The 15,132-nt window shown below is 45.1% G+C and overlaps 1 protein-coding gene across 1 annotated transcript in view; it reads right to left on the bottom strand.

Annotated features, from left to right (window-relative positions):
• The window catches only part of EXOC3 (exocyst complex component 3), a 334,614-nt gene that overhangs the window by 279,370 nt on the left and 40,112 nt on the right, over positions 1–15,132 (bottom strand). The window lies entirely within an intron of this gene.

Genomic DNA, 15,132 nt, shown 5'->3' with positions numbered 1-15,132 from the left:
GGCAGAACTGGGAGGAAGATATTGTGAGACCATTTCATGATTCTTCACCGGGCCTACTTGACCCCTACCCACCTTAACAAAATATTCCCCACAGCACATCTTACCTACACGAGAAGTTTGAGTCCCATGGCAGAACCCCTAACACATGCTCTAGCCTTGCCCAGCCTTAGCACGCATCTCGGTTGAGGCTCATACCACCCTAGCCACAGTTACAGAACTTAACAACCTGAAAACATGGGAAGCCACCTCCCTGGGGATATTCCCAAGATGGGAGCACCATTAGCCCGTTTTGCTATTTGACCCTCCTAACGGCCAAACATCTCTTAGCTTTGCACTGGAAGGCCCACACCCTCCACCGATGGTCCAGTGGCAAGAGGCAGTCTCCCGATGGGGAGATGCGGAGAGCTTTGCGTTCCACTGTGAAAAAGCATGCTGTATTATGCATTGCCCCCTTGCAGCAGCATGGGATGTAATACTCCTACAATTTAAGGCAGATAGGTCCCTCCACAGACCCCCTTCACATTAAGCTACTCTACTGTTTTGAACCCCCACACAATAGAACCTCCTCTCCCCAGTGGGGAGCCTATCCTGCTATCCTGACACATATAGATGCGGGGCACACCCGTCACTCAGTTGCCTACGCACATGACAACCCCCATGGCTCTGTTTGGAGAATATTCCCTCTGGCGTTATCCTGAGGAAGGAGCAACGCACTTATGGACGACGTTTGCCTCCCCTTTCATTCTACAACCTCCCCATTGGGCAAAACCCCCTACATGACCGAGATAACCACTTAATCACTCCTCTCGCAGTTCTCGTGGCCAACAATCAGTCACCTGGCATCACTGAATCTGCCTTCAGCCCACAGTTTTCCCCTTTCCACTCCCATTCCCCAGAGTTCAACCACCACCCCGTACAGTTCTTAGAGACAGCCTTTCCCAAATTGCCACAACTGATTAACCAGAGCGTAGTTCATGGATATCCACAGCCCCTTTAGCTACTAGTATTTGCAATTATTAACCCTCCTCATAACCCAAATTGGATCCAGTTGCCACTTGTTACACCTCTGAAACATCCCTGCGTCCTCAATTTCATAACATCCTCTGCTAGAGACTGCAGGCCTAAAAAATCATAAAAATGTTACTAGACCTGCAGGTCGAGTAACTTGCTTAATCTACTGACCATAACTGTAAGGTACTTGACCCATAAATGGGTCTCAATTCTGTGATCCTAGGCAAATATTTCACTTTACAGAGTCACCTTTTTCTCCATTCTCACATACGAGTGTACCTTCAAATATGCTAGCTCAGCATTTCTTCTATACAAAAAATCTTCTTTGCTTGATTAAATGGACTAAACGTTTGCGCCATGTATAAAAATGAATCTAGCCCAAATATAGGCAAATATATATTGCTAAAGCATGATGTGGTCACACACGGTCATTTACAGAGAGACACCTTCCATGACATGTGCAAAAACCTTCCTACTAACTTGCAGCTTTATTGATAAAACTATACAATATATTAACAAATCTGTGAAAATCTGGTTTCAGAAAACATTTATTCTTTGTACATCACCTAGTAAAGTGTATTGATTTGTTTTCATCCTATTAAAATATTCTCATAATCACGCAGAAGTAAAAACAACGGGCTTCTACAACTACTGAAATTTATTTTGAAATGTTTGTACAGATGACTTAATTATTTAAATGTTTAGGAGATCGGCATGGCACGAGGCAGGGATGCCCGCTCTCGCCTCTCCTTTTTGCGCTGGCGGTGGAGCCACTTATGATCTGGCTTCGAGCGAAGCTGGAACCATGGGGGATCCAGTTGGGGCGGTCCAAACATGTAGTTTCCCTGTATGCATATGATGCTTTAGTTTATTTACTGGAACCTCGTGTCTCGGTGCCGATGCTGTTGCAGAGGTTGGATGTTTTTGGTGTTGTCTCTGGTTTCAAAGTAAATAGGAAACAAATTGCTCCTGTTCCCGTTGGGGTCCCTTAGCGAGGTTCCACAGGCTGATCTACCTAGAGCAGGACTCAGATGGGAAGTTGAGAGTTTCCGATATCTGGGCATCTGGGTTACTCACTCTATGGCTGCGCATGATCAGCATAATGTCGAGCGAGTAGTTGCCGGATTGGAACGTTAGGTATAATTCTGGAACAGATTACCTCTTTTTGTGATGGGCAGGGCCACTGTGGCAAATATGGTGTTCTTGCCACTATGTTCATACTTGGTCCAGAACTCTCTGTATCCGTTGGCTCCCCGGCTCTTTCATCGTTTGGATAGTCTGTTGATCTCTTTGGTGTGGGGTGGGTGACAAAGCAGGGTGGCTCTGTCAGTACTGAAGAGGGATCTTGGGGGGGGGGGGCTTGCGATTCCTAATATTAGGCACTACTATTATGCAGCACACTTGCAACATCCTGCCAAGTGGATGACGGATACTGATAACTGGGAGAAGAGGTTGTTCGCAGGAATGTGGGAAAGGCGGACATTGGTGCATATACTGATGTCGGGGTAGATCTGACCCTGCTGCGCCCTACTTGATTAAGACTACTACTGAGATTTAGGAACAGGTAGTTAAACATGTACTCCAACGAGCTCCTTTTGATAGAGAGCTGAAGTTATGGGACCTGGCCCCATTTCGGGATATGGAGAAGTTGATGTCTGTAGAGGCTTGGAGACTGGGAGGATGTGAGATGGCTGGGTATCTTTATCCCAATGAAAAGTTTCTCTCTTATACTGAAGCTCAGGATTTGTTTGATCTGGGCCCTGGTCAATTCCTGCAGTATGCGAGAATGGAGAGCATGGCACGTGAGATTTGGAGTGGTTTCCAGGTAGCCCCTGGTGTCTCTTCGGTGCTGAACGGCCTGATTAACTGGGGTGAGGGGACGCACATGATTACCCGGTTTTATAAAGCCCTTTGGGAGGATCAACCAGGTGTGTTAAGTGTGGGACTCAGGGCGTGGGAGTGTGACTTGGGGGAACCCATAGCGGATGATGATTGGGATTTGGCTTTGTCTTTGGTGCATACAGTGTCATGTAACAATAGGTTTAAGTTGTTGCATTTTAACTTTGTGCATAGAACGTATCTCACACCTAGTTGACTAAACAGGATTGACCTGAGCCGTTGAGCCGGCTGCCCTAGGTGTGGTGCGCATGGTGCTTCCTTTCTGCATTTGGCCTAGATTTGCAGGACAGAATATATGACTTTTGGCAGGAAGTGGCAGCGACAATTGAGGAGGCCACAGGACTGGGGTTTGAGGCGACGCCGATGACCTGTCTCTTGGGAGTGGTGCGGTTTACGCAAGGTTGGAGTATCCCATATAAATTGGCACAGCTAGCGCTGGTGCTGGCCAGGAGAGGGTAGTAATTATTTGGATGAGCTCCCGGAACCCGATGATCTCCTATTGGATATGGGATTTAATGGAATGGGGGGCAGCTGAGGAGGAGCATATGCGCTTGACACGAAAGGATGAGAGGGTACTCGCTGATGTTGCGGCTTGGGGAACGTTGTTGGAACGGTTTACTGGTGTAGAGGACAACAGCTCTAAAAGTAGTGCGGAGGATGAGGGGGTGGGGACACACATAGTGCCCCCCTGAGCAGGTGACGGCCGGCTATGGTTTCGATACGTCCCTATTTCCATAAGCTGCTTAATGTCTGGTCTCATGAGGATTTGGACTGGGATGGCGGGATGGAGGGTAATAGCTGTGCAGTGGTTGTGACTCTCTCATGACTTGGATTCTGTTAAATACTGCCCCCTTGGTACTGTCATACAACGATGATGTACTGTCTTGCTATAACCTGCATTGTATGTTCTTGTTGGTTTCAACTTTTAAAACTCAATAAAAACAGTTTAAAAAATAACTATTTAACTGTTGATGGGGAAAAAAAACTGACCAAATCCGGGAACTCTGCAGTCAGAAGGAAAATAATTGTAAGACAAACTGACGTTTGACCTCTGTCCCGCAAATGTGACAAGAAGAAGATTTAAAGGCCTCCTTCACTTTCTGACTGAACTGAACACCTGTTCTTTGTCAACTCACCAGAAAGGTCCAGTAGGTCCTAAAAAATAGCTGGACCTGATGAAACATGACTCGCCATAGCAAGTGGGCGAGTAGAATTTGAGGCCAGGACTAGCTACGGCCTAGGGCTACTTTTGTATGAAAAACTGGACTCCACAGTACTTGACTTTACTTCACAATGGGACAGCACCATGCATGCCAGTTAGAGTTGCAGTGTAATGTAAAGCCTTATATGTTTCCCTCCCCACTGAATACACTGTCTTTAAACAGTTCTCAATGGCTATGTTAGGAGAAAAGTATAAAATTCAATAAAAACCCTTTGAAAAAAAAATAGCAAAGTCCATTTGTGAGTTGCTTACTGAATTGACTGCTATACAGACAGTTTAAGATCTTTATCAATCAAAGAGCCAAGGTTTTTTACTTTTTCTATTAAACAGGTGGAGAACCCAAATTAGTCAGTTATAGAGACCAGATACTATTTCTACCAATTAGCCCTTCAGTCTTGACTCCATTTAGTTTCCAAAAATAACTGTTTATTTACTGAAGTGTGCAGGTAAGGCACACGAAAGGTCTCTTTTCATTGTCTGTATAGATTTGTCAAATCTTAGGATGAGCTGTGTATTACCTGCATAAATGATTATTCTGAGGCCAAAATATAGATGCCAAAATGAATGGGTGATAGGTCAAAGCCCTGGTGCACCCACTAAGTAGGGGCAACAGATTTAGAATGGTAAGATGCTAGCATGAGAGATCATTTTCTGTTGTTTAAGAAACCCTTAACCATTCAATGGCAGAACATGTTAGCCCAAACTCCTTCAGTTGCGTAAGCAAGAGCGAATGATCCAATGCATCAAAAGCAGGTGATAGGTCTAATAAATCTGACATTGATAGAAAATCAATTAATCTAGCGTGCAAGTACAGTAAAGGAAGGTCTGAATTTAGCGGTGGAACAGTGCTCTTTGGCAGTGTGTAATGATGGTATGTAGGTAGACATGGCAGTCAATGTCCATGGAGAATCTTATTACACTCTTAGATATGTACAACACTGTTAAGAATAGTGTAATCTGACAATATCAGATAAACTGCTATACACAATTACTGGGTGCATTTAAGTTTTCTTCACAGAAATTTATCATGGGAATAAAAAGTGTTCTCATATTCACCTAAGATGGCCACCCATAATGTGGTCCCATAATAAATGGGGTTGTGGGCTACAGTATACTGCAGCAGTAAGGTCAGTTAGATTTGCTTTCCCATATGTGACTGAGAATGAGAGTGCACTCATGATAGTTATTTTGCTGTAAAAAATGGAGATAGGCTCCCTGCTATCTTCCGGACATTAAGATCCATTTGGATGAATTACTTGACAACATGATCTAGTTTTTCAAGCACCCTTACACAAACGTAAGATGGTGGCCAATAAATGAAGACTGTGGTTAAAGTATGGTTTAGAAGTCAGAACGCCTAACAAGTGATTATGCCTACGTGCTGACACAGCCCATCCCATTTACAAGGAACCTGCATTTAATATAGAATATGATTAAGCTCTGCTGGTCTGTTACCATCTGACCCAGATGTAGGATCATTTTTTTTTTACTTTTTCCTCGGGTACTTTACTGCATTGTCAAATGGATGCTTAATATCTTAAGTGAGTTTCTAAGGTCCAGATGTAGCAAATGGTTTTTCCCATTCTGTGTCAATGGGAAAATGTGTTCGTACATATGTCCCTAAGTCATTTGACAAGGCGATCTAAGTGCAATTCTTAGTTTCGCCTGATGGAGTAATTAATTAGAATTTTTGACCCTTGTTTTGGTTTTGGAAGGCTTTCCTCCAACATCACCAGTACAAGAATGTAGCTACTTTCATTCGTCTGGATCCGTGATAGGGGTTACTGGGTAATGCGGCAAGTACGTTTAGTTATCTAGCAAGGCTGCCAATATTAATCGTAATCCTTTTGGGTGCTCAATTATAGTATTGGTCATTGTTTGGATTCTTTGGGAGACTTACCATCAAGTTCCTTGATATAAGTGTATGTCCACCAAATGGGTTACATGCATAGTTCAAATAAATAGGAGTGTGTTTTAACAACAGGTCACATTCGTGGGTTGTTGTACTAGATTTTACACAGCTGGTTTTGCTTATTGTAGTGTTTATATTTTGTTAAGCTAGGTTCACCCTGTCCCATGTGCTTCTGTGATTTTAGCCTATATTCTATGGACTGTATATTTCATCTCACTAAAGTAGATTTTGGATACACCTTTACAAATCATTGGATCGAGTTATATTTCTAGTTACCAGGGAATAATAATAATATTTTGCTGGGCTTGGTGTGATATGATCATAGAATAACTCATTACCTTCAAGTAATTCAGACAGATTCTTTAGAGAAGCAAACTTTATTTATTCTTGTTTGAATAATTATTACGATTTACTTAATATTTATTTGATAACCAATTCTGTTATTGAGAGAGGTGATTTCATTAGTTTCATTGGACTGAAACGCAGTTTATCGTACGATCAAATAACTATGGTGACCCACATATATAACAACATGGTACTATTTTTGTTTCTGATTTATCACCAAGACAAGCATCGTATTGCTATTATGCTGCAGTTTAAATTCCCCTATACATTTTGAATGTCATGTCATACGCAGTGATGGGGTTTTACAATTAAGAGAAATGCTGAAGTTCCTGTGAAGGGTTTCATGGACTATTGACAAAACAACCAAAGTGGCGTCATGCATTCCTCAGTTTGATGAAAATTGTAATTTCAAATTAAACCATGTGTTTACGATTACAAAGGGCATAGTTTTGTGATAGCACAAATATGTTGTGAGACAATGAGAGATAATGAAAAATTATGAAGCTGAAACACCTAATTGGTATGTGTACACATATATACACATGCTTACCTATTTGTACTAGCTTCTTTACAACCTTTTATGATGAAATCACAAATCAAGGAGCTGTCAGTTTAACTTAACTAAATATTCTATGAATTGTGCAGAGTAAAAAATATTCTTGTAGTTTGAGTATGTTTTTGTAACCCACTTTATTAATACGTTTAATTTCAGTGCTGTTTTTAATAGTGCAATTTATTGTGGAATTGTTAACCATAAAATACAAATATTGTGACCAATTTGAAAGTAATAGGAAACTTTCATATGGGAGCATTATTTGGGTACTTTACCTTAAGTTTAAAAAAAAACGTCTGCATGCAGGGCTTCCCAGATATCATGTAAGCGAGGAGGGGTAAGCCAGGAAGCATATCATATATTTAAAAAAATGAAAACATATTTTGTGTCAGCAGTGCCACAGTTACATGGTTTGGATGAGGGCCTAGACAACAGATAAGCCCTAATAAGAGAAACGTCAGTAGAAGAGACAGAAAGGGGAGAAACCAAATTAAATTGAACATGCTCCAAGGATGATTGAAGTTCATCAACTGGGAAGGACAGAATCATCCAGAGGAAAGGCACTTGCCACACTGCAGGGCAACGGAAGACTAGTAAGACTATCAGAGGGCTCTTCCGCAATCTGTTCCTTGTAATCTTCCCTCGCTTGTGAGAGGATTAGTTCAAACAGTGATAAATGAGAGCTCAGATACTGGTTGCCATTAGTGATCATTAGGAAAATAGTAAAGAGTTTGGCCTAGTGAAGACAAAAACATGATCAACTGGTTTTACTAGGTGGAGAAACTAGGGTAGAACCCTTCCCTAGATGCATGATGACTGGTAGCAGTAAGAGGAAACATGAGAAAGTATATGGACTCCAGGAGGGATGCATAGGGACTGCCTCAAATGGATCGATGACCGAGATCAACCCATGTATTATTTTGACAAATATAGACAAGGGCAGCTGGCAATGGTAGAAAATACAATGCTGTGACAGCAGAGAGAGTAAGCTCAACATTGGAATTAGTGCCATAGTGTTAAAGAAAACATATTGAAGGTTCAGTGGTAGACCACCAGGCCCACCAAATTCAGTGGTTTTCCTATTCCACAATTGCATTGCAATGACATATTTTATAGATTGTACAATATTTAATTATTTTATGTTGGCGTGGTTAATGATTCAATAAACAAATGCAGAAGATGGGTCAAACTGGAAGGGAGGACAATAGGTACAAGGTGCCCTGGGGTGAGGGGATAGATTGAAACCTGCCATTCAATATTGGGGAGGGTGCAGTATTGTTATTTACAGGCACAGCAGCTGAAATCAAGGTCAATGTTGTGAAAGTGTCAATGCTGCTCACTGGAAATACCTGCAAGGGCAGAGCCAATGATGCTGGAGCCCACAGATAGGCTCAGGTACTTGACATGGAATGTTAAGGGGCCTAGGCAATAAGGTAAAAAGAGATGTGGTGATGAAGACACTATTACAATGAAAATGACACATCGTGCTTTTACAAGAGGGATATCTTTTGAACAGTAATTGTGAGTTTATAGGAAGAGGAAAATATAAACTGATGGCACACTCCGGCCGCACAACAAGGTCAAGAGGAGATTTGAGCATGGTAAGAGACCTTTGCAGGTGATTGGTAAAAGATGAACAGAACCCAAGTGTGTTAAGCGATGTGGCCAGGAAAAAGAACCCGGATGAACTTGCTAGAGGCTCAGAGCCAGGCTGTCTAACCATCCAATGCTGTTGACGACATCAGGCATACAGGTAAGAACTTATAGAGGGGGTTGGTGCTTGGATATGAGGGAACTTCAAGACCCTTCATTGGTGAAGGGCCTTACTGAGAACATTATTTCCTGAAAAATACAAATGCTGTGCAATCACAATGCACTCTATGGAAACGTTATAGATTGTAGTAAAGGAACAGAAAAGTACAGTTATGTCAGATGAGAAAAAAAGAGACAAAGTCAAAAAAATGAGAGAGCTGGAAGATGAATTAATTTATATAGAGAATAACCTACATTGGAAAGGTAAGATCACACTAGAAAGCATCACAGAGGTAAAGCGGGCATAGTATAAACACTTGCTGGACAATGAGTCTAAAACACACTTCATAAATGGACCGCTGTCGGTCCCTGTTTGGGGAGGATGAGGTGGGAGGTGTATATGCAGGCTTGTAACCTTCCAGTGTGTCACTGCATACCTTGTATAAAGGAGTTCATGACAGGGGACTAATTATCCCAAACACATGTAGCTACTACACTTGGCAGTGCATTTGGTGAATGTGAATAAATGTGCCTTTATTGGGGTTGATGAACTAGCCCTGAAACTAAACAGATACAGAATGGTAGATGCTTTAGACACTATGGCCCTCATTCTGACCTTGGCGGTCTTTTCGCGAGACCGCCGAGTTACCGCCGCGGTGAAGACCGCCGACCGCGGCGGTATGCCACTGTGCGCATTCCGACCGCTGGGAGCGTTCCGCCGGGAAACCGCCAGCAGCCACACTGGCGGTCGGCGGAAAAGTGGAGACTGGTCAACCTCCACCGCCACGCCAGCAGAACACCGCCCACAGAATTACGACCCACATATCTGTGTGGCGGTCTTCTGTTGGCGGTGTTCTGTTGGCGGTCACCTCCCCATGGCTCCTGTCGCCTCCCGGAGGACCAACGCACAAGGTAAGTTGACCGTCCGTGAGGGGAGGGGGAGGGGGGGTGTTGTGTGATGTGGGCGTGCATGGGGGTGTGCGTGTGAGTGTGTAGAGGGGGTGTGTGAGTGCGTGTATGCGGGCGGGGGGTGCTGCTGTGTCTATGGGTAAAGTGTGCTGTTCGGCAGGTGCGCATGTCTGCATGTATGTGTGCGGGTATGTGTCCCCGTTGTGTATGTGCATGTTGGGGGTGTGTGCATGTCGGGGTGCATGTATGTGCATGTCGGGGTGGGGGTGGGGAGGGGGTTCGTACCACCTCTGGGGGTTGGCAGGGGGGTGGAGGGTGTGGGGGGAGGACTCGGGTGGGTAGTGGGGGGTGGGGGAGACCCCTATCAGTGCCAGGGAAGGAATTCCCTGGCCCCGATAGTGCTTACCGCCATGGTTCGCATGCCGGTTCCCGACCGCAAGAAACCGCGGCGGTAGGCAGGGTCATGATACCGTTGGCGGTCTTGGGACGACCGCCGGGCCGGAGTGCGCAAACTCCAGCCCGGCGGTCATGACCGCCGTGGCGGTCGGAGTGGGGAAGTGGCGGTCGATCGCGGCGGTGACCGCCGCGGTCAGAATGCCATTTTTCTGACCGCCGGTCTGTTCGCGGTCCGACCGCCGCCTCTCCGCCGACCGCCAGGGTCAGAATGAGGGCCTATTTGTAAGGTGGGAGAGCCAAAATTCGCCTCCCCTTACCCATGGAAGTTATAGTAAAGGCACAGATGAAAGCGACAAATAAATCAAAATAAGTGTGATGAAGTAAACTTCACTGTGGGCTGGTACCCAGAGAGTACAGGCGATAGATCTGTCCATCTTTGGGAAATAGGACCCAGTAGAAATTAAACGGGTGGGAGAAATATGGGGTGCAAATGTCATGTTATACTTACCCAAGTCTGTGTGGAATATGAAATGCCCAGGACACAATTTTTTTAATATATCCAACTGTGTCACGCAGAGGCTTGCTGGACCTTTCTGGACTGTACCCAGTAGGAAAATTGTCTCCTAATAAAAAAAATGAAACCTAGGACAGTTTCATCACTGTACAAAACACTTACGCACATAGACACAAAAAATTAAAGAGCAAATGGGACAAAACATAGAAGTGTTGCAAGAGGATGAATGACAGGACTCAATTACATATACGAGTTAGGTGGTGAGTATTACTCAGGATATATTACTCCATCACACAACTGTATACATTTGGATACACTTAGTTGAGTGTTGTTTGGGGTGGAGAAAGGTTTGTCCTACCACATATTGTGGTTATGCCCTAACATATAAGTATTGTGGAAGGAGGTGATGGGGCAAATACAAACAAGCATTGGCAAAACCAACAAGTCTTGCTTATGAGAGCTATTGGCTTTGGCAATGAAGGGAGAGAGCGAGGGTGAGGGAGAAGGATGTGAGTGGGAGTGAGGGCATGTGAGAGACCATGTGGAAGCACACAAACAGGGTGTGTGGGAGAAGCTGGGGAAGCAAACAGACAATGAAGGATAGGCTGGAGGGGATGAGGAAGTAAACAGAAAACAGAGCGTGTGTGGGAGGGGATGTGATGGTAAGCTAATAATAGATGGCGGGGTGGAGAGGATGGGTAAGCAAGGTGACAAGGGAGGGCGAGCAGGAGGGGCCGGGGCTGCAAAGTGGACACCAAAGGGTAGGTGGGAGGGGTAAGGAAGCAAGCTAACAGGGGAAGAGAAAGGACAAATGAGACGAGAAGAATGACCTGGGGATGCAAGCTGACAGAGCTAGAGGGGCTGGGAAAGCAAGCTGACAATGGAAGGTGGGCAGAGAAGGGCTGGGGAAGCACATACAGATAAGAGGGGTGCTGCCGCAGACAATGCGGGAGGGTGAACTACGCGTGTTCCTTAAGCCAGACGGTGACGAAGCCGACCTTTCTGCTTATAGACCGCTCACCATGATAAATGCAGACATATAAGTCCTATGCAAGTTGCTCACCAATCAGTTGGCACCATATATCTCTCAGCTGGTGCACGAGGACCAATGTGGATTCATCCCTGGCCGTAACACAGGAATGAATCTAAGATGCATCGCCCATGTCCTGCATGAGGTGGAAGACCGCAGAGAGCTGGCTCTGGTCTCTATAGACCTGGAGAAGGCCTGCTACACGGAGGATTGGAGCTATTTATTTGTGGAGTTGAAGGGGATGGGGTTCACAGTACTGAGGCTGGCTGCCCCTGCTATACACAGAACCCACAGCGAGGGTGCATGTGGGACAGAGTAGGTTGGAGGCATGGGAGGTGGGGAGGGGCACCTGGCAGGGTTGTCCACTGTTGCCCCTCCTGTTTGCGCTGGCCAGCGAGTCCTTGGCTATTTGGATGTGTTGTGACATGGGGGACAGAGGTATAAAGTTGGTTGACGTTTATCATATCATTCCACTCTACACTGATGCGCTGTTCTACAAGTAGTTCCCAAGTAGCGCGCTGCCAAGGCTGTGGCCACTCATGGAGGAGTTTGGGGACGTATCAGGTCTCCGTTTTAACAGACACAAGTCACTCAACTTCCTGGTAGCGGCATTGGCTACTGCTCCGCTGGATCATCTCCCGGATTCAGATGCCCTGGGTGATGACCAACTTCAGATATCTGGGGATGCAGGTGGCGCACACTGAGGCGCAGCAATTGCGTCTCAATATGGGCAGAGTGGTTGACTCCATGAATAAATCGGTTGTATTTTGGAATACTCTGCTGCTCTCGCTAATGGGCATATTGGCGTTATCCAAAATGGTTCTACAACCCAGGTATCTGTATACATTATAGAACTCATTTTGTCCCATACCACAGAGGGTATTTAAACAACTGACCATTTTTATGAGTGAGACGTCATAGTAGAGTGGCTCTGACCACAATGACCCACCGCTACGCAGACAGGGGATAAGAGGTGCAGAGACTCAACCTTTACTATTATGCTGTGCACCTGCAGCATGCGGCGCAGTGTCTCACAGGGAATGGCAATTGGGAAAAGCGATTCGCCACAGTTTTAGTGACAGCGGAACACCTCTCAGTGACAATAATGGAGGGGGCTGCAGTAGAGGGGAGGATTCCATATGTAATTCGCCACACTGCAAGTATCTGGTCGCAGTATGTACAAGTGGTTCTGAGAGTATCTCCTTTTCATTGAGAACTATCCCTTTAGATACTAGCACCGGTATGTCAAATGATCACCAGTGTGTCATTCCAGGCCTGGTGGAAAGGGGGATGTACACAGATAGGAGACCTATACCCAGATGAATACTTTATTACATTTGAGCAAGCCTGTGACATGTTTAGGCTAGGCCCAGGACATTTTCTCCATCATGCAGGGCTGGTGAAGTTGGACAAACAAATCTGGCCCACACACCCTGCGACAACACAGACTTCACAAACACTAGACATCCTACTGATGTGTGGAAGGGGTGGACATTTGATCGCAAAACTATATAAAGCGATGAGAGAGGACACATCAGGACCGCCGGTCAGGACGCGAGCTGCCTGGGAGTTATATCTGGGATCTCCATTAGAGGATAGCGAGTGGTCCAGCATATGGAGACTAACACACACAGACTTGTGCAATGCCCAATTTAGATTAACTCACTATAATTTTCTGCATAAAACGTATCTGCCCCCCAGGGGACTTTATCGCATTTCTCCAACAAGGGCTGATACGTGCTCCTGTTGCAGTGTGGGAGGGACAGGCTTCATGCACCTGGCGTGGGAGTGCCGGTTGGTACATGACTTTTGGGTGACAGACTTCCAGAGAACCACAAGCATCCCTATAGAACACACAACACTTAAATGTCTATTGGGGCATGTCAAAAGGCCAAAGGATCACACAATGAGCCACAAATTCCTACAACTGGCACTGGTCTTGGCAAGACGCAGAGAGGCCATTACCTGGATGGGGCAGGATGCACCCGTGTTCGCAAATTGGCGCAGTGAGGTGGGGGAATGAGCAATCGCCAAGGAGGTCCATATGAAGAGAAACAGACAGGATGAAAGATTAGGGGGGGGAGGGTGATGTGGTGGCATGAAGGGCAGTATGGGACTCCTTTTTGAGACCATGTGCAAGCGCTGCATCCTCAGAGAGTGATAACGAGTCTGCATGACCAGGGGGTGAGAAACCTAAGGGGGAATAGGACTGCTCCCTCGACTTAAGTGGGATGTCCCAGATGTAAGTATAATGTGGGGTTTTCTTCTGACGTATGGAGTCAACTGATTACATGCCTGAAGGATGATGCAGTTAAAGGTTCTCAACATGCTATGTGAAGAAACATGTAGGCCACTGTCTACTACTGTTCGTTGTATCTTGAAAATGAAAAATAAAAGCTTGGAAAAAAAAAAGATTCTTGGAGACCTTTTTCGTCTGACCTGTGGACAAAGGAGCTGGGCAGGCTTGTGATGAGAGGTGCAGTCTGACTACAGGGAGTTCTACACAAGGGTCACCTGAATGACTACATGGAAAAGAGTCAGGGAATTTTAACTAGCCAGGAGTCACAATATCATAGCAGCTCACCTGGCCTACAAGCAAAGCAAAAACCAAGACCTCAGACAAGTATTCAGATGGCACATTTGTATGAGAAATTAAATTTCTCGAGGTACTCACGGAAGTAATTCCTTGTTACTATATGTAATAAGGCAGATGTAGATATCAGGAAATGTAGCCCAATCACAACTAAAAAGCTGACATATTGCATGTTGGATACATGCGTCCTTTTTTGCCCCACATCTTTCTGAAATCCTCCATCTGCTTATCTTTCCTCTTCAGTATAATTTTCCATGCTCTCTTTCTGCAAGTACGTACTATCATCTTCACTTTACCACCTCAACACAGCCCACTTGCCTCACATTGTGGGGAAGATGATAACTGTGGTAGCCTGAGGCAAGGCGATCAAGAGCAAAACAACGGGAACAGGTAAGGCAAAGAGACGGGAAAGGGATGGAGGTGTTGAAGAAAACGAGGCCAGAAAAAAAACAGGGGCACAAGAAAAGCAAGCAGACAGGCACACCAGGAGAGGAAACAACAGGGGGGCTGCAGGACAGTCAGCAGTAAGAGCAAGGAGCCAACACACAGAGGATAAAGAGAAAGATAAAAGGGAGCAACATAATGCAACCACGCAGCAGAAACGACCCGATATGTGCTCCTTTTAGGTACTAAAAGTCAAATGAAAAAGAAAATTGTGGTAGGAACAACAGTTCCCTGCCATCAGCAATGGAAGCATACAAACCAACCCATTAAAAAACACAGTAATGCCAAAATACTTCTTTAGCATGGCAAACACAAGAATAGGGCAGACATCCTTCAAATCAGAGCAGGGAGCTGATTTAGACAAAGTCATTGACCCTGTAGCCTGGGCAGTCCCAAAACCCACTCCAAGTATATTCTGAAACAGCTGTTACAAAAAGGGTTAGCAAAATAAACATGCTCACTAAAATCAAAGCTACAAAGAGAATAAGCCAACGGCTGTACAAAAAAACTGGAACCCCAGAAAAAACATGAAAAAAGAATTACTTCAAATGA

This window comes from Pleurodeles waltl, chromosome 2_2 (assembly GCF_031143425.1).
Source record: "Pleurodeles waltl isolate 20211129_DDA chromosome 2_2, aPleWal1.hap1.20221129, whole genome shotgun sequence".
Classification (NCBI taxonomy): Eukaryota; Metazoa; Chordata; class Amphibia; order Caudata; family Salamandridae; genus Pleurodeles; species Pleurodeles waltl.
This window is presented reverse-complemented; position numbering and strand designations above follow the sequence as displayed.